This window comes from Mixophyes fleayi, chromosome 2, assembly GCF_038048845.1.
Source record: "Mixophyes fleayi isolate aMixFle1 chromosome 2, aMixFle1.hap1, whole genome shotgun sequence".
NCBI classification, from domain to species: Eukaryota; Metazoa; Chordata; class Amphibia; order Anura; family Limnodynastidae; genus Mixophyes; species Mixophyes fleayi.
The window spans coordinates 233,636,073-233,659,747 of record NC_134403.1 but is presented as its reverse complement, the minus strand read 5'-3'; positions in this window follow the sequence as shown (position 1 = coordinate 233,659,747).

The following is a 23,675-nucleotide window of genomic DNA, read 5'->3' as shown; positions in this document are numbered from 1 at the left end:
ACCAAACAAGTATCTGGACTGCATAGTGGGGTGGCCCCGGTACCCAATTTGATACCGGGGCCACATTACCTCCTCCAATTTCCAAGTGTAGTGTTTATAACATCTTAACACTACACTAATTCTAGCACGTCAAAACCTCTTGTTTTAAATAATGACAGGGCATTTAACTTTTGATTTAATTTATTGAATTTGTTGGCATTTTCTTTTACTTTTTGAACATGGCAAACGACTGTTGAATGGTCACATAATGCCAAAAAAAAAGGTGCAAGATGGAATTGTCCTTGGGCCCTCCCACCCACCCTTATGTTGTTGAAATAGGACATGCACACTTTAACAAACCAATCATTTCAGCGACAGGGCCTACCAAACAACTGTGGCTGAAATGATTGGTTTGTTTGGGCCCCCACACCAATAAAACAATTCATCTCTCCCTGTACAAACTAAACAGGCTCTACTGAGGAAAGATGTCGTCCTTATCCTCAACCTCTGATTCCTCTCCCCCTACAGTGTGTACTTCCTCCTCCTCACACATTATCAATTCGTCCCCGCTGGACTCCACAACCACAGTCCCTCTGTACTGTCTGGAGGGCAGTGCTGTACTTCATTGAGGAATTGATTATTCATTTTTATAAACATCATTTTTTCAACGTTGTGAGGAAGCAACCTCCTTCGCCGCTCACTGACCAGGTTCCCCGCTGCACTAAAAACTCTTTCCGAGTACACACTGGAGGGGGGACAACTCAGTTAAAAAATAGAGCCAGTTTGTACAGGGGCTTCCAAACTGCCTTTTGGAGTTCTACCACGTCACTACCTCTAGTTAATTTAGATTGCAAGGCTTGTAAATATAAATACTTTGAAGATAAAAAAAAGCAGGCTGCACAGACTGTGGAGCTAGAAAGTGAAATTAAATGGACCACGTTACTTTGGTGGCTATCTATGCCCCCCCCCCCCCCCGCCCTACACTTGTAGTTGAATATAAATAAAGCAGCCTGCATAGACTGTAGAACTAGCAATTCAAATATACAAAGAAATGGACAAAGGCAGTTTGGTATCTGTCTGCATCAGATCCCCTCTCCACTAGGAGTAAAACAGAAAACTTTTCAGCCGTTATATAATCTAGAATATAAATAGAAATTGAGAAATGCAATTTGGTATCTGTCTGCATCATAATCATCAACATCCTCCTCAGCGCCAGCTACATCAATATCCTCCTCCCAGTGCACAACATTCACACCTTCATTAGCCAAATCTGTAACTGGACTGTGGGTGATCCTTCCAGCATATGCAGAGGGCGTGCTGCAAATGCTGGATAGAGTCACCTCTTCCCGTACAGTGATGGGAAGGTCAGGGTTCACAACCAACAACACCCTTGGACTCGCCTTGGGGATTTGTGATGTCATCTGTTTAGAAGGCAGAGTTCTTTGCTGTTTTGTTGTTGTTGCTGACAGCATAACTCTCTTAAATTTTTTGTAGGGGGGGGAGGAGGGCTTTGATCCTTGGGTGAAGTTGGACCACTAGTCATGAACACGGGACAGGGCCTAAGCCGTTCCTTGCCACTACTTGTCGTAATTGGCATATTGCCAACTTTACGTTTCTCCTCAGATGATTTTAAGTTTCTTTTTTTGCTGTTTTTTGAGAACTTGGGCTTTTTGGATTTTACATGCCCTGTACTAGGAGATTGGGCATCGTGCTTGCCAGACGACGTTGATGGCATTTCATCGTCTATGTCATGACTAGTGGCAGCAGCTTCAGCATTAGGAGGAAGTGGGTCTTGATCTTTCCCTACTTTATCCTCCAAATTTTTGCTCTCCATTATATGTAGCACAAGATACTGCAGAATGTGTGAACTTGGTAATATTGCAGTACCAATGGACTTATAATGCTGGATTGGTTTTGCAAATTTGGTTATAATTATTATATATTTTTTTTTTTTTTTAATTTTTTTTTTTTTTTACTTTTTTTTTATTTTTTACAAACTTGGGAATAATGGGGAAATAACTATGCCCTTAGAAGCACAGAGCACAGGACACAGCACCACTGGACTGAACAGGACACGGCACAGGACCCAGCAGCACTACGGAACTCAGCAGGACAGAGCACAGGACACAGCACCACTGGACTGATACTGCAGAATGTGTAAACTTTGTAATATTGCAGTACCACTGGACTTTTACTGCTGAATGTGTGAACTTGGTAATATTGCAGTACCAATGGGCTTATAATGCTGGATTGGTTTTGCAAATTTGGTTATAATTATTATATTTTTTTATTTTTTTTTAATTTTTTATTTTTTTTTACTTTTTTTTTATTTTTTACAAACTTGGGAATAATGGGGAAATAACTATGCCCTTAGAAGCACAGAGCACAGGACACAGCACCACTGGACTGAACAGGACACGGCACAGGACCCAGCAGCACTACGGAACTCAGCAGGACAGAGCACAGGACACAGCACCACTGGACTGATACTGCAGAATGTGTAAACTTTGTAATATTGCAGTACCACTGGACTTTTACTGCTGAATGTGTGAACTTGGTAATATTGCAGTACCAATGGGCTTATACTGCAGGATTGGTTGTGAAAATTTTGTGGTAATTAAAAAATATTAAAGTAGTTTTTGGTATTTTATAAAAAAAACTTTTTTTATTTTTTTAAACACAGGGGAATATTGGGGAAATAACTATGCCCTTAGAAGCACAGAGCACAGGACACAGCACCACTGGACTGAACAGGACACAGCACAGGACCCAGCAGCACCACTGACCTCAGAAGGACAGAGCACAGCACACAGCACCACTGGACTGATACTGCAGAACACAGCACAGCACAGCACAGCACAGCACAGCACAGCACAGCACTAAACAGCACAGAACTAAACAGCACAGAACTAAACAGCACAGAACTAAACAGCACAGAGGACCACCTAACACACCCTCCCTCTACCCTGATCAATGCCCGAGTGAAGATGGCGGCGACTAGCGGGGAATTTATAGGATCCGAGTATCGCGAGATCCGACAACGGGATTATGAGTCAGAGCCTCAGTTTCACTTTTGAATTTGGCGCCAATACCCGGATCTGTCTCGGATCCGACTCGGATCCGCAACGTTCGGGTGGGCTCGGATTTCAGAAATCCGAGCGCGCTCATCCCTAGTAAAAATGGGAAAGTGTCTGATGGGGTTGCATTGGAGCAGACTCCCTTTCATACAAAACTAAAAAACTATGAACTTAATATTCCAACTGGAAGTAATACAAAATATGGACTAAATTTTGTGTTTGTCGCTGATGAAGCATTTGCATTGCACAACAATGTATTGAAACCTTACTAACAACACAATCTGTCTACAGAAAGGCGGACATTTAAGTATAGACTGTCACAAGCTAGGCGTGTTGTTGAAAATGCCTTTGGAATTCTCAGTAACCGATTCATAGTTTTTTATTCTGCTATTAATCTTCATTTGGACAAGATCGACAAAGTGGTGTTGGCCTGTTCTGCATTTCTAAGATGTAAAAACTCCTATGTACGCAGTTCACATACAAATGAGCATAACAATGTAGAGGAAACTGATGTAGTGAGCTTGTCACCTCTAGAGTTGGGCAACCTTAGAAATACAAGTGCCAGTGCAAAATTAAACATGGAGGCATATCTTCAATATTTTAATGGGGAGAGGGCAGAGTTTGTGTAACAATTGTTCATAAGCATATTATGTGTGCAAACTTTATTGTTATGTATTTCTACTTTAATAAACCCTTTTACCCAGCAACAGCAAAATATACTTTACTTACAGTTCCACTTGGTGGTATGTCATCTGCTTGGACCACAATAGTAGGAGAACTGTCTGTATCCAGGCTGCAGGTGGACTGCACAGATGAAGTGCAGAAGGTCAAAGTACCCCATCTTTGGCACATAAACATCATCTGCACCTGCCCCAGATTTTTTTGAGACCTCAATTTAGTTATTTTTTTGTATACAGTCCGAAGGTTCTGTATTTTGCTCTTTGCCCATTTCAAATTTGCTCCAGGGTAATGCGACAGGCATGCTTTCACAAGTTCTTGCATAGCCACATTACGCAACATTTGCTTACAATATTCATTTTATTTTATCTCCCACAAACAGAGGTGCGCCCTATAAGTTTCAATGAAATCCTTCATGAGCACCACATTGCAGTCATATGACATTTTCAGGTTCTCTTTAAAAATAAAAATAGAGTCATGTTAATCTGTTGTCCACTGATGATATCAAAGAAACTGTAGAATATATTGTAATATATTTCTCAAATATTTTCACTACGATTTTAGCCATTGTGTGTATCATAAATAATACTAAGTATAACAAAAGTATTTTGTATATACACATATTAACATTCACAAAATATATATTTATGCAATTGTTATGATAAGCACAATGGTTCAAGAAAACATTCATAGTCCTTCCATAAACAACTTACATGTATGCCACGGATGTAAGATGTAAAACGCTCGTAGAATCCGTTAACATTTCTCGGACCACTAGGGGTTAAATATATTGATATATCGGACGAAAGTTCTGAGGGAGAAAAGAATATTGGTAGCCCTTTGCAGGGTGTGGTAGAGAAGATGGGAAAGCTTGACAAATATTTAAAGAATTAAGGGCAAACATCAGTAATGTAAAAAAAATATTAAAAATCTAGAACAAAACTTCATGGAGATGTTTCAGTTTTTTTCAGAAGGTTATACCACAAAGCACTAGCTAGTTTAACCATTAAAAAGTCCAATGTTATAGTACTAATATAAATATATTAAAACTCTATATTTTCAACTGTTAATTTTTGCAGAAAAACAACACTAAAAAGTCTGTTTCACCAGACGAAACGCGTCTGCGAGTCCTCTCTACAGTACCAGAGATACGACAGACCTTTATTCTAACCACTTTGCCCACACGCATTGACAAGAAACAATCTTTCAGGAACTATTACACTTCAGAGTGGCTTCCACACGGACCGATTACGGGTGCGCACCCACAAGACACGTGACTGCCACACCTTCAGGACTGCATATCTGTTATCCAGCGGAGTGTCCGTGAGTTAAGCACATCACTGTTCTAAGTGCAGTGTCATCCAGCGGAGTGTCCGTGAGTTTATTACAGCACTGTTCCAAGAGCAGTTTTACAGGTTTCACAAAACTATTTGTTCTACAGATACTGTTTCTATTGGGAATGAGTTCCCTAACTTCACCATCTGTATTGGTGTGATTTGTAAGGTCTGGATCCTCAACATACATGTAAATCTGCCTATTGGCTACATTTTATTCTCAGGACACATTTGGATTTTTTTTCCTAGCTATATGCTATTTATATCAGAATGGGTTGTCAATATATGAACATATGATACTTATACCAATCATCCATTGTTTATTTGGCTGCTAGTTTTAGCAGTTCAATTCATCAGTGTATTTTTGTTTGATTCCAGTATATCATATTAAATCAGTTTGTTTCATTTTTATATGCCGGTTTGTTTTTTCTATATATTTGTTTAATTTTTTTATATATTCTCATATATTTATATTTCCTGGTTTATATTTGTGCTGGTTTTCCATTTTATATGGTTAATTTTTGCAGCATAATTGAAAAATAAATATCTTGGATTTACAATGTATGGTTTATTCGGTGTATTTTACAAATATATGCATTAACAAGTAAATAAATGTTTGATTATAAACCCTCTGACCAACATTGCAACACACACAGCCCACTCAATACTTTTACCTTTGCGTTCTAGCTGGTCCATTGTGCAATATGATGTAGCACATGCCCTTGTATTTCTAACTCCCATTGTCCTATAGATTGTAAGCTTGCGAGCAGGGTTCTCTTACCTCTCTGTCTGTATGTATTACCCAGTATTGTCTTATCAGTGTTTGTTCCCAATTGTAAAGCGCTACGGAATTTGCTGGCGCTATATAAATAAATGTTAATGATGATGATGATGATGAAAACATGTTGAATACACATGTAAAGAGTTACAGAACACAAGTGCAAGATGCAGTACCATTTACACTGTGCTAATGTGCAACCAGACATATATAAAATACACATCTATACACATCTATAAGAAACACAAACGTGTTATATTCAAAAATGTATATAATTAAGCAGGCAGACAAATGTAATACACATATTTTGCTTTTTTATTAATGTGCATTGAGTGTACAATAAAGTGACACATAGCTATAATTAAGGAGGCAGATATAAGCAAAACACATATAAATTAAACATTGTTCTTTTATAACACTACACTGACAAAGGTTTCTAATTGAAATGGCAGACATATTTTATAAGCATTAATGCAATAGACACCTGTTATTGCTTTACCGCTAGATTCCCCTAATTACCAAATGAGTGATGTACTGACAACACACCACGTGGGAGGGTACAGGCATCAGAAATTAACATGCTTCTTTGTTTTTTCCATGGCGCGACCTGTGGGGAGATAAGATGGGGATAGGGAGGGAGAGAGGGGGGGGGGGAAAGAGAGAGAACAGGCGAGACAGTATACACGATATCGGCCGTCAGGTGGCTCTTCTAGAGTGGGAGATGTTTATAGCTCCTTTTGCAGTATTGTTTATAGCTGTTTTGCCTAGTTTATAGCTCTAGTGCCGTGTATACTGGGGCGACTATATGGGTATGCAGAGTAGTAGACTCTTGGGGGGGGGGCGGGCAGTGGGATTACGGTGCCCGGTTCAAGCCTCTTGGGTAAGAGCTTTGCAGTTAATCTGCTAATTATTGCATATGCTTGCTTTTTCTGGAATGGTATAATGTGTGGCTGGAGGGTTAGGGGGTGGTGCAAGCTTTTAATTAAGAAGAAATTTGGATGTGTTCCCTTTTCAAAGGGAGATGCGGTGTGTGTGTATTAAGTTAAAATATGTATAGGTGGATAAAGGGAGGAGTATGTGGGGAGTTTATAATTAACAGGACAGTATTATGCGGTGGGTTCTATGAAAATGTTTAGGTGACAGTATTAGCGTTTTTGCTGAAATGCTCTAAAAAGAGCAGTTCTGTGCACAGGGTACCTGGGGTGGGCGGGTTGGCTCCTGCTCAAGATTCTGGATCGTAGCGCTGGACGAGCGGTCGGGGTGGCTGCGGCCCAGCGGCTTCCTCCCCATGCTCTTGGAACGCAGGAGCGCTCCAGACGCCTCACTTCCTGTTTTCTTCTGGAATGCACAGGCGCCTGTGCGTTCCACTGCAGAGATCGGTTCTCCGCTCGTGAGTCTCCTTCTTGCGGTATGGAGTTACTTTCTCCTGGGGTCTTGATGCTTGGAGGATCTTCGACGTGAGGCAGGTACTTCTGTGTGGGTGGGTGTTGTGGGGTAGTTGAAACCAACGCGTTTCGTCCGGGCGGACTTCGTCAGGGATATGCCTTGTCTTTGTGAGTGGGTCTTCTTATATGTGTCCTTCAGTGTTTCAGGTAATGGGATTCGTGATTGGAGTCGGGGGGAGGGATTGTGGAGGTGGATAAAGAATTCTCTGTTGTTGTTTATTATGTATAATACTTTTATGTTGGTGTTTACTTTGATGGTATATTCATCTACTCGTGTGTTGCTCTTTATTTTTATTGTTATTGCAAATTTGGGTAGCGGGTAGGGCACGGGGACGGGGGTTATGTGTTTTGTGGGGCGGGACTGATGTAGGTATATAGCAAAATAAGCCCCGCCCCCTACCACCTAATAGCCACACCCCCGTGCCCTTAGCAGCTATCCATGGGTACCAACAAATATAAAGTCCACATAATACCCTACTTAGAATACACTATCCCCACACACTTTCAGGAGCCCCATAGTTTGTAATGCCCCATCAGCGCCTTTAGTCCACAAACCCACATCAGTCCCGCCCCACAAAACACATAACCCCCGTCCCTGTGTCCTACCCGCTACCCAAATTTGCAATAACAATAAAAATAAAGAGCAACAACACGAGTAGATGAATATACCATCAAAGTAAACACCAACATAAAAGTATTATACATAATAAACAACAACAGAGAATTCTTTATCCACCTCCACAATCCCTCCCCCCGACTCCCATCACGAATCCCATTGGCTGAAACACTGAAGGACACATATAAGAAGACCCACTCACAAAGACAAGGCATATCCCTGACGAAGTCCGCCCGGACGAAACGCGTTGGATTCAACTACCCCACAACACCCACCCACACTGAAGTACCTGCCTCACGTCGAAGACCCTTAAGCATCAAGACCCCAGGAGAAAGTAACTCCTTACCGCAAGAAGGATACTCACGAGCGGAGAACCGATCTCTGCAGTGGAACGCACAGGCGCCTGTGCATTCCAGAAGAAAACAGGAAGTGAGGCGTCTGGAGCGCTCCTGCGTTCCAAGAGCACGGGGAGGAAGCCGCTGGGCCGCAGCCACCCCGACCGCTCGTCCAGCGCTACGATCCAGAATCTTGAGCAGGAGCCAACCCGCCCACCCCAAGTATCCTGTGCACAGAACTGCTCTTTTTAGAGCATTTCAGCAAAAACGCTAATACTGTCACCTAAACATTTTCATAGCACCCACCGCATAATACTGTCCTGTTAATTATAAACTCCCCACATACTCCTCCCCTTATCCACCTATACATATTTTAACTTAATACACGCACACCGCATCTCCCTTTGAAAAGGGAACACATCCAAATTTCTTCTTAATTAAAAGCTTGCAGCACCCCCTCACCCTCCAGCCACACATTATACCATTCCAGAATAAGCAAGCATATGCAATAATTAGCAGATTAACTGCAAAGCTCTTACCCAAGAGGCTTGAACCGGGCACCGTAATCCCACTGCCCGCCCCCCCCCAAGAGTCTACTACTCTGCATACCCATATAGTCGCCCCAGTATACACGGCACTAGAGCTATAAACTAGGCAAAACAGCTATAAACAATACTGCAAAAGGAGCTATAAACATCTCCCACTCTAGAAGAGCCACCTGACGGCCGATATCGTGTATACTGTCTCACCTGTTCTCTCTCTTTCCCCCCCCCCTCTCTCCCTCCCTATCCCCATCTTATCTCCCCACAGGTCGTGCCACGGAAAAAACAAAGAAGCAACCAACAAAAACCGGAACTGGAACAACCGGAACATCCGTCAAGGCAGCACCAACCCTCATAACAACGAAACAAAGCGCAGACGTCCCAGGTAAGCCCTCCCAAAAGGGTCCCTACCATCCACATCAGAAATTAACATACACACGCCCCCAAAGGAGTCGCAGCTCGAGGAACTATCAGCAGTAGCACGTGGATCGATCGGAAACTTATACACATTACATGATTGTTAGGTGGATTGGTCGAAAAATGTTAAAAAGTACGACCAACCAAATGAGCCAACAATTGACACTGTGGAATGACTTTCAACCATCGTGTCACTATGCATACTAACCCGACTTCGGACCAAATGATCATATGTCGGCTGATTTGCCTGATTATTAGACGAAAACGCTCCAGTGTGTACCTAGCCTTAGATGGAATTGCTTTAATCTAAGAGATTTCAAAATTAGAGCTGAAGAGCAAAGCACAAGGCTAATAGAAAGAGGCTACAGCTGTAGATCCGTTTAAAAAGCCATTAGACAAGCATACCAGAAAGATCGACAGGACTTAAGTTTTTCCTCAAAGAAAAAGGATGATACTAATACGATACAATTCATTGGAGATTTCTGTAACAGATAGAAAGAAATTTAATCGATAATTCAGAGGAACTGGTCTATCTTGTGATCTGACGTAGATCTTAGAAAAATTTGAGGTGACAAAGTCCAATTTAGTTGGAGGAGAACCAACAACTTTAGGGGCAGATTGGTAAGGACCAACTTTAACCCTAAGAAAAAGGTGGACAAGGCCTTAGGATATTTCAAATGTGGCTATTGTAAAATTTGTAATCATATGATCAAAACTGTTGAATTCTCAGATCGATCTGGGGACATACATCACATTAAAAACTATATCAATTGTAAGACCAAGGGGGTTGTGTATGTTCTCAGATGTCCATGCAACATGATCTATGTGGGCAAAACTAGTAGGATGCGTAAATAACGTGTACTTGAGCATATTAGCTTGATCCAGAATGCACAACAAGATAGAGATTGTCACAATTAACCTCTATTGACAGCTAAAATTTAAAGCGGCGCTGGCTTGTAAAGGCAAGTTTGCCTTTACAAGCCAGCGCCGCTTTAAATTTTAGCTGTCAACTCGCCAATTTCCGGCGTATTGAAAAAACCGGACTATGAAACATTTACCCCCTGATGTCAATGCTGATGTCAATGCGCCCAACATACCTTTCCCCTCATGCTTTTTCTAGGGGTACCCCGAGTGACAGAACCAGGACTCTTTTATAATAGCAATCGGCAATCATAAAGGAATAGAGTTTGCCTTTACAAGCCAGCGCCCCTTTAAATTTTAGCTGTCAACTCGCTGATTTCCGACGAGTTGAAAAAAACGGACTTTGATACATTTGCCCCCAGATCTGGAAGTAGCAGCTAATAGCGGCGATGTAGCCACATCCACCGGCAGTATTGTTTGATTCTCACATTACAACCTATGTTTATGCTAGTTGTAATTAGGTTGCAGAGCATCTGTAACTCTAATAACACTAGAGATGAGCGGGCTCGGATATCTGAAATCCGAGCCCACCCGAACGTTTCCGATCCGGATCCGAGACAGATCCGGGTATTCCCGCCAATTGCAAAACTGAAACCGAGGCTCTGAGTCATAATCCCGCTGTCGGATCTCGGGATACTCGGATCCTATAAATTCCCCGCTAGTCGCCGCCATCTTCACTCGGGCATTGATCAGGGTAGAGGGAGGTTGTGTTAGGTGGTCCTCTGTCCTGCTATATCCCGTGCTGTGCTGTGCTGTTCAGTTCTGTGCTGTGTTCTGGTCAGTCCAGTGGTGCTGTGTCCTGTGCTCTGTCCTTCTGAGTTCAGTGGTGCTGCTAGGTCCTGTGCTGTGTCCTGTTCAGTCCAGTGGTGCTGTGTCCTGTGCTCTGTCCTTCTAAGGGCATTGTTATTTCCCCATTATTCCCAAATTATAAAAAATTTCAAAAAAAGTTATACAAAAAATTACAAAAAAAGTAATTATAAAAAAAAAAAAAATCCCAAAACAATCCTGCAGTATAAGTCCATTGGTACTGCTATATTATTATTATCATTTATTTGTTGGGCGCCACAAGGTTTCCGCAGCGCCGTACATAGTACAAACAGTAGACCGTACAGGGTTAAACAGTACAGAACGATAAACACAAAGTACCAATGCTTCAGTAACTCCGGGACAGCCATAAGGAGTAAGGACAGAGCAGAAGAACAGGTATGGAGACACGGTGGAAGAGGGGCCCTGCTCATAAGAGCATACATCCTAAGGGAGGGTGGACAAATCAGACACGAGAGGGAGCAGGTGATGCCAGGGGAGTGAGGGAATAGCGAGCAGAGTAGATGAGGGGTTAAGTGGACGGTTGATAAGCTTTGAGGAACAGGTGAGTTTTAAGTGCTCGTTTGAAGGAGCACAGATTGGGAGCGAGACGGATGGAACGAGGGAGGTCGTTCCAGTGCAGTGGGGCAGCTCGGGCGAAGTCTTGGATTCTGGAGTGGGAAGTGGTAATTAGAGTGGAGGAGAGGCGACGGTCATTAGCAGAGCGCAGGGACCAGGCAGGAGTGTGAATGGTGAGGAGGTTGGCGATATAGGGAGCAGTAGACAGGGAGAGAGCCTTGTAAGTGGTGATAAGGAGTTTGAAGAGGATTCTGTAGGGGATGGGGAGCCAGTGTAAGGCATGGCAGAGAAGGGAGGCAGAGGAGGAGCGGCGTGAGAGAAAGATGAATCTAGCAGCCGCATTGAGTACAGAGCGGAGGGGGGCGAGATGTGAGAGGGGGAGGCCAGTGAGGAGAAGGTTGCAGTAGTCAAGGCGGGAGATGATGAGTGCGTGGATGATGATTTTGGTGGCGTCTTGTGAGAGGAAGGGTCGGATGCGGGCGATGTTGCGCAGCTGGAAGCGACAGGCTTGAGCAAGGGATTGGACATGGGGGGCAAAAGAGAGAGATGAGTCGAGGATGACACCCAGGCAGCGGAGTTGGATGACAGAGGTGATGGTGGTGTTATTAACAACGATAGAGAGGTTGTGGTGGGAGGGGAGTCTAGGGGGAGGAAAGACAATGAGTTCGGTTTTAGAGATGTTAATTTTGAGAAAGCTATTTTACAAAGTTCACTGATTCTGCAGTATAAGTCCAGTGGTACTGCTATATTACAAAGTTCACTGATTCAGCAGTATAAGTCCAGTGGTACTGATATATTACAAAGTTCACTGATTCAGCAGTATTAGTCCAGTGGTACTGCTATATTACAAAGTTCACTGATTCAGCAGTATAAGTCCAGTGGTACTGCTATATTACAAAGTTCACTGATTCAGCAGTAAAATTCCAGTGGTACTGATATATTACAAAGTTCACTGATTCAGCAGTATAAGTCCAGTGGTACTGCTATATTACAAAGTTCACTGATTCAGCAGTATAAGTCCAGTGGTACTGATATATTACAAAGTTCACTGATTCAGCAGTATAAGTCCAGTGGTACTGATATATTACAAAGTTCACTGATTCAGCAGCATAAGTCCAGTGGTACTGCTATATTACAAAGTTCACTGATTCAGCAGTATAAGTCCAGTGGTACTGATATATTACAAAGTTCACTGATTCAGCAGTATAAGTCCAGTGGTACTGCTATATTACAAAGATTACTGATTCAGCAGTATAATTCCAGTGGTACTGATATATTACAACGTTCACTGATTCAGCAGTATAAGTCCAGTGGTACTGCTATATTACAAAGTTCACTGATTCAGCAGTATAAGTCCAGTGGTACTAATATATTACAAAGTTCACTGATTCAGCAGTATAAGTCCAGTGGTACTGATATATTACAAAGTTCACTGATTCAGCAGTATAAGTCCAGTGGTACTGATATATTACAAAGTTCACTGATTCAGCAGTATAAGTCCAGTGGTACTGATATATTACAAAGTTCACTGATTCAGCAGTATAAGTCCAGTGGTACTGCTATTACAAAGTTCACTGATTCAGCAGTATAAGTCCAGTGGTACTCTCCTGTGCCGCATATAATTTTTAAAGGCTTTGCCGAGTATGTGTGGCTTAGGGGTACGCTCTCTTGTGCTACATATAATGGAAAACAAAAATTTGGAGGATAAAGTAGGGAAAGATCAAGACCCACTTCCTCCTAATGCTGAAGCTGCTGCCACTAGTCATGACATAGACGATGAAATGCCATCTACATCGTCTGGCAAGCCCGATGCCCAATCTCCTAGTACAGGGCATGTAAAATCCAAAAAGCCCAAGTTCTCAAAAAGTAGCAAAAAGAGAAACTTAAAATCATCTGAGGAGAAACGTAAAGTTGGCAATATGACATTTACGACACGTAGTGGCAAGCAACGGCTTAGGCCCTGGCCCGTGTTCATGACTAGTGGTCCAGCTTCACCCAAGGATCTAAGCCCTCCTCCCCCCCATAAATAAATTTAAGAGAATTATGCTGTCAGCAACAACAACAAAACAGCAAAGAACTCTGCCTTCTAAACAGATGACATCACAAATCCCCAAGGTGAGTCCAAGGGTGTTGGTGGTTGTGAAGCCTGACCTTCCCATCACTGTACGGGAAGAGGTGACTCCATCCAGCATTTGCAGCACACCCTCTGCATATGTTGGAAGGATCACCCACAGTGTAGATCCAGATTTGGATAATAAAGGTGTCAATGTTGTACACCGGGAGGAGGCTATTGATGTAGCTGGCGCTGTGGAGGAACTTGATGATGAGGATGGTGATGTGGTTATTATAAATGAGGCACCAGGGGGGGAAACAGCTGATGTCCATGGGATGAGAAAGCCCATCGTCATGCCTGGTCAGAAGACCAAAAAATGCACCTCTTCGGTCTGGGGTTATTATTATCCAAATCCGGACAACCAATGTATGGCCATATGTAGCTTATGTAAAGCTCAAATAAGCAGGGGTAAGGATCTTGCCCACCTAGGGACATCCTCCCTTATACGTCACCTGAATAACCTTCATAGTTCAGTGCTTAGTTCAGGAACTGGGCCTAGGACCGTCATCAGTCCAGGGACACCTAAATCCCTTGGTCCTGTTGGATACATATCACCAACACCCTCCTCGTCAACTTCCTCCACGATCTCCATCAGATTTAGAACTGCAGGCCATGTCACCAGCCAGACTGAGTCCTCTTCTATACGGGATTCATCTGAGGAATCCTGCAGTGGTATGCCTACTACTGCCACTGCTGCTGTTAGTCGGTCATCTTCCCAGAGGGGAAGTCGTAAGACCGCTACGTCTTTCAAAAAACAATTGACCGTCCAACAGTCATTTGCCATGACCACAAAATACGATAGTAGTCACCCTATTGCAAAGCGTATAACTGCGGCTGTAACTGCTATGTTGGTGTTAGATGTGCGCCCGGTGTCCGCCATCAGTGGAGTGGGATTTAGAGGGTTGATGGAGGTATTGTATCCCCGGTACCAAATCCCGTCGAGATTCCACTTCACTAGGCAGGCGATACCAAAGATGTACAGAGAAGTACGAGCAAGTGTCCTCAGTGCTCTTAAAAATGCGGTTGTACCCACTGTCCACTTAACCACGGACATGTGGACAAGTGGTTCTGGGCAAAAGAAAGGACTATATGACTGTGACAGCCCACTGGGTAGATGCATCCCCTTCCGCAGCAACAGCAGCAGCTGCATCAGTAGCAGCATCTACACAACATCTGCTCATGCCAAGGCAGGCAACATTGTGTATTACAGGCTTTAATAAGAGGCACAACGCTGACAAGCTATTAGAGAAAATGAGGGAAATTATTTCGCAGTGGCTTACCCCACTTAGTCTGTCCTGGGGATTTGTGGTGTCAGACAACGCCAGTAACATTGTGCGGGCATTGCATATGGGCAATTTCCAGCACGTCCCATGTTTTGCCCACACCGTTAATTTGGTGGTGCAGCATTACCTCAATAGTGACAGGGGTGTGCAGGAGATGCTTGCGGTGGCCCGCAAAATTGCCGGACACTTTCGGCATTCTGCCAGTGCCTATCGCAGGCTCAAGGCACATCAAAAAAGCATGAACCTGCCCTGCCATCACCTGAATCAAGAGGTTGTGACACGCTGGAACTCCACCCTCTATATGCTGCAGAGGATGGAGGAGCAGCAAAAGGCCATTCAGGCCTACACTGCCACCTACGACATAGGCAAAGGAGTGGGGATGCGCCTGAGTCAAGCGCAGTGGAGACTGATTTCCGTGTTGTGCAAGGTTCTCCAGCCGTTTGAACTTGCCACACGAGAAGTCAGTTCCGACACTGCCAGATTGAGTCAGGTAATTCCCCTGATCAGGCTGTTGCAGAAGCAGCTGGAGAAAGTGAGGGAGGAGCTGGTAAACCATTGCGATTCCACCAAGCATGTAGCTCTTGTGGATGAAGCCCTTCGTACGCTTTGCCAGGATCCGCGGGTGGTCACTATTTTAAAGGCAGAGGAATACATTCTGGCCACCGTTCTCGATCCATGGTTTAAAGAGTATGTTTTGTCTCTGTTTCCGGCGGACAGAAATCTGCAGCGGTGCAAAGACCTGCTGGTCAGGAGTTTGTCCTCTGAAGAGGACCGTGACATGCCAACAGCTCCACCCTCATTTTCTTCCACATCTGTGGCTGCGAGGAAAAAGCTCAGTTTTCCTAAAAGAGCCGCTGGCGGGGATGCTGATAACATCTGGGCCGGACTGAAGGGCCTGCCAACCTCTGCAGACATGTCTACTGTTGCTGCATTGGATGCTGTCACAATAGAAAAAATGGTGAAGGATTATTTTGCTGACACCATCCAAATAGACATGTCAGACAGTCCATATTGTTACTGGCAGGAAAAAAAGCCAGTTTGGAAGCTCCTGTACAAACTGGCTCAATTTTACCTGAGTTGTCCCCCCTCCAGTGTGAACTCGGAAAGAGTTTTTAGTGCAGCGGGGAACCTGGTCAGTGAGCGGCGAAGGAGGTTGCTTTCTCAGAACGTTGAAAAAATGATGTTCATAAAAATGAATTATCAATTCCTCAATCAAGTACAGCACTGCCCTCCAGATAGTACAGAGGGACCTGTGGTTGTGAAGTCCAGCGGGGACGAATTGATAATGTGTGAGGAGGAGGAAGTACACACTGTAGGGGGAGAGGAATCAGAGGTTGAGGATGAGGACGACATCTTGCCTCAGTAGAGCCTGTTTATTTTGTACAGGGATAGATGAAGAGCTTTTTTGGTGTGGGGGCCAAACAAACCAATCATTTCAGCCACAGTTGTTTGGTAGGCCCTGTCGCTGAAATGATTGGTTTGTTAAAGTGTGCATGTCCTATTTCAACAACATAAGGGTGGGTGGGAGGGCCCAAGGACAATTCCATCTTGCAACTGTTTTTTTTCTTTGCTAGCTCTTTTTGTGGGGGTCCAAACAAGCCAATCATTTCAGCCAAAGTTGTTTGGTAGTCCCTGTCGCTGAAATGATTGGTTTGTTAAAGTGTGCATGTCCTATTTCAACAACATAAGGGTGGGTGGGAGGGCCCAAGGACAATTCCATCTTGCAACTCTTTTTTTTCTTCGCCAGCTCGTTTTGTGGGGGTCCAAACAAACCAATCATTTCAGCCACAGTTGTTTGGTAGGCCCTGTCTCTGAAATGATTCGTTTGTTAAAGTGTGCATGTCCTATTTCAACAACATAAGGGTGGGTGGGAGGCCCCAGGGACAATTCCATCTTGCAACTCTTTTATTGCCATTATGTGACCATTCAACAGTCGTTTGCCATGAGCACAAAGTAAAACAAAATTAAAACAAATTCAACAAATTAAACCAAAAGTTAAATGCCCTGTCATAATAAAAAACAAGAGGTATTGACGTGCTTGAACTACTGTAGTGTTTATAAGTTAGAAACACTACACTGGAAAGCTTGAGCCTTTAATAGAAAAAGTCACTCTGCATTGCACGAATATTTGCAACAGCGACAATTTTTGGGTTAACAAAGTCAACAAATAACACTTCGACCCTGTCTGTCTTTCACATACTTGATGGGATCTCAATGATGAATGCTTTGTACCATGGTCGTCTAAAACAAGAGTTATTGACGTGCTATAACTACTGTAGTTTTTATAAATTATAAACGCTACACTTGAAAGTTGGAGGAGGTATTGTGGCCCCGGTACCAAATTGGGTACCGGGGCCACTCCACTATGCAGTCCAGATAGAGGCGTATCAGATATTAAACAACATTGACTGTTGCTGCCAAATCATAAATTAATGAAAATGACCTGTCATCGTCAAAAACAAGAGGTATTGACACGCTCGAACTACACCCTGTATATGCTGCAGAGGATGTAGGAGCAGGCAGCTGTGCAGTGGAATTCAGACCATTTGAAGGCGGAGGTATTGTGGCCCCGGTACCAAATTGTGTACCAGGACCATTGCACTATGCAGTCCAAAAAGCTACCTCGGTGAAACGTTTTGGACTAAAAACAATATTGTGAGGTGTGAGGTGTTCAGAATAGACTGGGAATTAGTGGAAATGATTGTTATTGAATGTTATTGAGGCTAATAATAGCGTAGGAGTGAAAATAAACCCAAAAACTTGTTTTTAACACTTTTTATGTTTTTTTCAAAAAAAATCAGAATCCAAAACCTTAAATCCGAACCAAAACCTTTCGTCAAGTGTTTTGCGAAACAAATCCGAACCCAAAACCTCAAGCAAATCCGAATCCAAAACACAAAACACGAGACAACAAAAGTGGCCAGTGCACATCCCTAAATAACACTGCACTATAACTTGGTAGATAGGACGGTGTGTTGATTTAATAAGAGACTGTCACAAATCAGTTTATCGTGAACACGCCGTTTCAGTCCATTAAAGAGTGTATTATTAGAATGAATAGAACCCATTCGAGAGCATGTAATACGATTAATACAGGGGATCGTTACCCCCGCTGATATATAAGGATATATTGAAATATGCATGCTCATGAGTGTTCTCTCATTGTACAAGTGACATGATGAAAGGAATGTGGATCTTTTGATTCCATTATAAGGATATCATCAGGGCCATCTTAATAACATTATGGGCCCCCGGGCAAAGCAGTGCACCGGGGCCCCTAGATATAGATATAGATATAGATATATAGATGTATATAGATGTAAACAGATACAGATATAGATATAGATATATAGAGATAGAGATAGATAGATAGATGTACTTCCTCAGTGACCCTTGAAGGTTTTTTTTGCAGGTTTTTTTCTTTTGCAGGATTATTTATTCTCATTAAGAGCCATGCCTATGGGGCCCCCTTGCCCGTAGGGCCCCCGGGCAGCTGCCCATCATGCCCAATGGAAAAGATGGCCCTGGATATCATGCCCTTTTTGAACTCTCATACACTCTGTATTAAAATCCTAGGTATGCAGCAGCATCTAGAATATTGCTAGTTACAATTTAGTAGAAAGTTTCACAAAGTGTATATCTTTATAGAATCTCAATAGCTGATAGAATTATTGGGTGTATACTTAGATTTACATTTTATCTTTTTTATCGCATTGTTGCTAACACGATATACCACTGGGATAATTATATATCTGGTCATTCTGAAATACATATTATTTGAATTGTCCATGTATAATGACATCTTACATAATTGATATGAATATTGGTGTGAAAAATACATGACTAGTCAGCTATATTAATCTACTGCTATGAAACAGGCAGTAATCTTGGTCTCTTATAAAACTGTGGCTGCTACAGAAGGGTCTTTCTGTTTTTATTTCACATTTTCTTATATTTCAATCACATTTCTGTCTATCTGTTTTTAATATTTCGCCATCCTTTTTTCCCTAATAAAGACTACATGCCAATTAAGGAATTTATATATATTGTCTCTCAAAGGTATTTGATTAACATTACAAATTGATAAACACAATATATTTTATAAAATGCATAGCAGGGAAGTTTTTCCCAGATAACACACCTGGGATAAACCTTTATTCCAGACCAAATAAAGACACGGACACAAATTTAAAGTTGGAATGAATGACGGTATTTATTTATTTTTAAACTAATAGGACTGTAAGGCGGACGAGAGCAGGGCAGTCAGGAACGCAAAACCAATACGGTGGAAAGGTCAGACCATAATACCACCAACCCAGGATCATACCTTATCTATTGGCCGGTGCTAAGATCAAGTCCAACGGCAAGACTACACCCCCTATAAACTCCGCCAGTATAAACCATACAAAACTGGCCCAAAGGTCCTACTAACAAAACGGACCAACCATGGTATGACACCATAACCACAGGGGGGTAGTGACCTATGACAAGAACACCCAAGCACCATATGCACAGTTACAGACTGCACTGTTCTCCTACTCTCAACAACTACGTTCAAAGTTATGTAACCAATTGTAGGGAGGGCGGGCGGAATCCGGAAGCAGGAAGGGCAGTGACTTATAACTGTGTATAAGTCCCAACCCCTTCCTGCACTCATTGGCTGAAACTTACAGGAATCCACAGATAATAGGTTCTTTGGTAAGTCACTCACCCGCATGATTTTAACTGCGTTTAGTCTGAGGGACACACTTCTCTAAAATGCATAGCAGGGAAGTTTTTCCCAAATAACACACCTGGGATAAACCTTTATTCCAGACCAAATAAAGACACGGACACAAATTTAAAGTTGGAATGAATGACGGTATTTATTTATTTTTAAACTAATAGGACTGTAAGGCGGACGAGAGCAGGGCAGTCAGGAACGCAAAACCAATACGGTGGAAAGGTCAGACCATAATACCACCAACCCAGGATCATACCTTATCTATTGGCCGGTGCTAAGATCAAGTCCAACGGCAAGACTACACCCCCTATAAACTCCGCCAGTATAAACCATACAAAACTGGCCCAAAGGTCCTACTAACAAAACCATGGTATGACACCATAACCGCAGGGGGGTAGTGACCTATGACAAGATCACCCAAGCACCATATGCACAGTTACAGACTGCACTGTTCTCCTACCACGCCGCATGAAATTATACATGCGGCCCGCCAACTACAGCCCTAACTACTCCCCTTAAATGCCAAAAAAGCTGGTCAATAAACAAACGAACACCCTCATCTGACAAATGAACACCGTCAAATCTATATAAAAAGGGGGACTCTACTTTCAACAAAGGGTGCTTTATAACCGAACCACCCACAGAACAAAAAAATTTACTGGCCACCTGATTTATTTTCCGTACCGCCGCCCCGATGTTAATGGCGGGCATATCAGATCTCCAATGCCTACGAGGAACAATACAGGACCAGCATAATTTAATATTAGGCCATCTGTTTGAAATAGCATACGTGTCCTCCCGAATTCTGATGATTAACTCCAGGGTCTTAATTTGCCCCACATCGTTGCCACCAGCGTGGACCACTAAAACGTCCGGCACACCAAATGATAAAATTTCCTCTGACAGAAGAGGGAGAAAATTGTCCCATTTTAAACCACGTTTACCTATCCATCTAATGTAAACGTTATCCGCTAACCAATGACAATTATGAGATAACGGATGTCTGCTAGCCCAGAAAATGTAGGAGTGACCCAACACCCAAACGGAAATCATAGAGGAATTGGATCCTAAAACGAGATAATAAAAGGAGGAGGATAAGCAATAAAGCACGAAAAACTAACTAAGCGTAGAAGAAACACCGTTAACATATTTGCATAAACTAAAGAACCATGAACTAAAGTTAAATTCCACAACTATAAAACACACCTATTTATAACTAGGAGGTAGGGAGTGAGGTGAATGCTGGGACAAAACATTAATTCCAACCTTAAACCTAACAGAACGAAAGGAAAAGCAGCAACCCAGGTGAAGGTGAAAACCTATGAGGAAAAAGCCCTTCAACGCCCCCGCAAATAGCGGCAAGCAGCCTAGTGCCCTGGGTTCACTAGCTTAGAGGAGAAAAGAGGTAGAGAAGAGCTGCTTAGAGGGAAAAAACGCATGTTATACATCAGGACGAATATACGATTTATAACAGCCAGACTTCCATCTTCCTAGCCTTTGTATGGAAGTTACTGAAGCCCCACTCGCTGCGGCCGCTGTGGCCGCCCCTATCCGAAATGAATGCGTCCCGAATTCTGATGAATTTAAACCAAGAGCGTTTAAAGTGTTGTACATAACCGCATGAAATTGAAATTTGGTGAGGGGGGAGAGATCTTCATGCACTAGCCAAACCTCTGATCCATGTGGCCTAATGCTGGAGAAATATTTACAAATTTTAACAGGACATATACTTTGATCCTGTATTTTACTAAGCGTGAACCAATGACCAATCCCTGCCTGATCTGTTTTTGATCGCCTAATTTTCACTTGAATGCTGTCGTCTGACAACACCACATGTTTACCTAATAATGAAGCATCTGTCCTGCTTTTGGATTGTGCAACTAACTCACTAACTCGCATGGCGCCATGAAAAGCTAAGGAGAATGTAGCCGCAAACAGGGAAGCTTCGAAATGGTCCGATGTAATATCCGGTAAAGTAAAAATCATACGGGACAATAAAATAGGATCTATGGGCTTTCTCCTATCCTTTTGGGGTGAGGTGGAGCCTAGACCAGCCTTTTAACGCTTTACTTATTAGAAATGATTTAGTGGGATCAGGTACACTTTGTAACTTGGCCATGAACGATATACCTGCCAGCATAGCTGTCATAGATGTTCTACTAAGGCCCTCCTGGTAACACCCCCACATGAAGTCTATCATACCGTTAGAATCCCCCGAGGAGCGATCGGGACCGGATAACAGAAAAACCTCCCATCGTTTCCAGGCTCCCCGATAAGCCTTCCACATACTTGGTGCTAGAGAGGCCTCTGCTAAGAATCTTAAACCGGACCGACCATCTGATAAACATAAAATGGACAAGATGTACCCATGGGGTCAGCACTGGGAGCTAAAGATCTAAAGCGCTCCCACTCAAAATGGGACAGAGAATCAGCAATACAGTTGTCTATACCAGGTACATGTTTGGCGCGAAAATTTATGTCGAAGACCAGGCAACGAAGCACCAGAACGCGTAGCAAATTTATTGCCGGCTTAGAGGAAGCGCTCTGGCGGTTAATCGCCTGCACCACGCCTAAATTGTCACACCAAAAGGAAACATTATGCCCTGACAGCTGAGAGGCCCACAATTCCAGCGCTACGATTATGGGAAAGAGCTCCAATACCAATAAATTCTTTGTAAGCCCCCCGTCTATCCACGATTGCGGCCATGAAGCAGCGCACCACCGACCTTGGAATAAAGCACCAAAGCCTTTAGCGCCTGAGGCATCTGTGAATAGGTCTAACTCTAATGTGGAAATGGGAGGTGAAGGCCAAATCCTGGAACCGTTGAACTTCTGAAGGAATGTCACCCATATTGTTAAATCTTCCCTTATCTCGTCACTCAGAGCTATTAACGCATGGGGTCTGTTTCTGCCTGTTGTGGCCAACTGCAGTTTCCTGCAGAAGATTCTACCCATGGGTATAACTCTACATGCAAAATTGAAGGATCCTAATAACGCTTGAACTTGTTTAAGAGTACGACAAGGAGAGGCCAGAGTACTGGATATCAAACTCTCCATTTTAGCTATTTTGTCAGCTGGCAAGCGACAGCAGCCCGCCTCAGAGTCTATTTCTATCCCTAGGAACGACAAGCAAGATGATGGGCCTTCTGTCTTATCCCTGGCTACTGGTACCCCCATAACCAAGAAAAGAGCCTGAGCCGCGTATAGCATATCAGAGCACACTGAAGAGCCAGCCGGGCCTACGAATAGAAAATCATCCAAGTAATGAGCGATGCCCTCGTGCCTTGTGCCCGCCTGGATCGCCCAGTGAAGAAAGGAACTAAAAGCTTCAAAGTAAGCACATGACAAGGAGCACCCCATGGGAAGGCATCTGTCAATAAAATATTTATCTTTAATTTTAAAACCCATGTACCGGAACGATTCCGGGTGTAGGGGAAGTAGTCTGAAAGCCGACTCAATATCTAATTTGGCCATAAGAGCCCCTGTTCCAAACCTTCGAATAAGCATTAAAGCCTCTTCAAATGACTGGTAAACCACTGAACTTATGTCCTGATCTATGGCATCGTTAACGGACTTGCCTGCGGGATGTGACATGTGCTGAATAAGCCTAAATTTACCCGGTACTTTTTTAGGGACTATACCTACTGGGGATATGACTAAATCTGCCAGGGGGGGGGGAATCAAATGGGCCGATCATGCGGCCTAGGCTTATCTCACCACAAATTTTTTCGTCTAGGATATCGGGGAATAAGAATGCTGATTTTAAGTTCCTAGAGGCCCTAGCACTAACTGATGTGTTGATAGCCTAAACCCGTGGCGAAAGCCTTCACTTAAGAAGGAAGCCTGCTCCGTATTTGGGTACAGTCTAAGCCATCTTTCAAGTGCGTCATTACATATGGGGGATTGGGCTTTACTGAGCGTTGTTATCATTGCCACGGTTTCTGGAGAGGCCGGGGGCACTCCTCGGACACTCTCTGGCTGCGTGGCCACCGCGGCAGTAGGAGCAGATATGTTTGTATCTGCAAGATTCACCCCTGCCGCTCCATTGTTG